Raw genomic sequence first — 1924 nt, 5'->3', positions numbered from 1 at the left:
TGGTCTTGCCACAACCCTAGGGTTCTAGTTTCTAAGTCACAGCTTGGAAACATTTGAGATCCCCACCCCATAACCATACATTAAGTTGCAGGGCATAATAAATATAATACAGATATGCTTCAAGGATTTGCCTTGGGGTCTGGCATATTCCCTTGGGTCTCATTTGGAGAATATTTTGCCATAATTGCTGAGATATCCAGGTGAGTGATACAGGCCCACTGGGTCTCTTGTTTCTCTCGTTTCCGACCTTAATAAATGATATAGTTTATATGATTTACATGTTAATAATTTTTAAGTTATAGTGCTATGCCAATAGTATATTGTCTGACTTTTGATCTACTGCGTCGTAATCCACAGACAGCTTGAATAGCTAGAGACATCAAAATTACATATGTGCGGCAACGCCACGTGAATTATAATTCAAAACATATAATTTGTCTTTCATCCCCAATGATTGTGAAAGAGAATATATCACTCCTGTGTAATTTAGAGAGAAATATACACCCAAGGTTCAGGACGGGGCTTGTAGGGGGCTGAATCTCAAAACTCTTATCCATGGGGTTTGGAATTTGTTTGTCTTTAATCACACAGAAATATCGCAATATTTCATTGTGATATGGTTATATATGATAACGCTGCATAAAGTGATGACGTTGTCCTATTGTTAAGTGTTGACACAAAAACGTCTGTGTACGCTGTCGTTATCTACATAAATCTAGAAACACGTTTTCTCTATGTATTATTGGAATGCACCTTTAGCGTGTGGGAGAAAGGTCTACCTTGCATACTCTATACGTTTAAAATGTATTGTTGTAATTTTGTTTACTATCGAGTCTAAATGCCAGTACTCTTACACTGTTCGTTGGCAAGATTCTATAAAAACTATCTTTTTTCTAAACTCTAAATGAGGTGATTTAAAAATTCTATGAAAAAAAATTTACAAACACAATTTTATAAAACTGAAGATGTCAAGCACTACATGATACCACGTGACATATTCTCGACTGAACAAAAAGTTACATATACCTGTGCAGTTATAGTGCTATTAACAAATATGATCTATTGAACTAAATGTACGAACAATTGATGTTTAATACAAATATGTAGTACTTAGTGTGAGCATGGGGTACTGCAGTAAAGGGAAATTACTGGTGTGAGACATATCATATCCAGTTTGGCACTGCGATAGCTATGTCCCTTTTTGTTGGGACTTCGGTCGAAATCCATGTGTGTATGGTATGTGTGTATATCACTATTTATACTGTGACGCTACTTTTTGTTGACTTACACGTACCAATGTCTTTGTTGTTGCCTGCTTTGTAGCCCCTCGTGAACAGTTTTGTGGTAGACTGGTTAAATTTGTTAATTTATTTGCATGTTCCAAACCTTACGTCACTCACAAACAACCCGGGAATAAACAACAACCATCCCTCTCAAAATGTAAACAAGGATTATACGCTATCTGTGTCATATATGCCATGACCTTCTCATTTGCAGGCTGCCAAGACGAGCAGTACCGCCTCAATAGGCTTGTAATTGTTGACCTGTTGTGCCTGTCCGGAAGTGACGTTATCTGCATGAGAGACTGAGTCGTGTGAGTTTGTGTCGGTTGTTGTGAGAGTGTAAATACATGACGTATGTACGACAGTGACGTCAGTTCGGTGTTGTGAGGGTGTCATGTCATTCAGAAACCGTCGGCACTTTCCGTAAACGAGAACATTTCCTCGTTATCGGAAAGTACCGACGGTTCCCGATTGAGTGTCATATGTGTCTGAAAGTGACTATACATATGTGAGTTAGACCTGTGATTCTACTCTCTATACCACAGGGTAGACGTGTTAATGACGTCATTGAAACGTTCTATCCTTATTTGCAAATAAACCGTTATTTATGTAAAAAGAGCCTTCTTTGTTTTTGATAGGGA

Source organism: Mizuhopecten yessoensis, unplaced genomic scaffold (assembly GCF_002113885.1).
Source record: "Mizuhopecten yessoensis strain PY_sf001 unplaced genomic scaffold, ASM211388v2 scaffold5865, whole genome shotgun sequence".
NCBI lineage: Eukaryota > Metazoa > Mollusca > Bivalvia > Pectinida > Pectinidae > Mizuhopecten > Mizuhopecten yessoensis.
The sequence above is the reverse complement of the archived record's forward strand: the minus strand, read 5'-3'. Positions refer to the sequence as shown.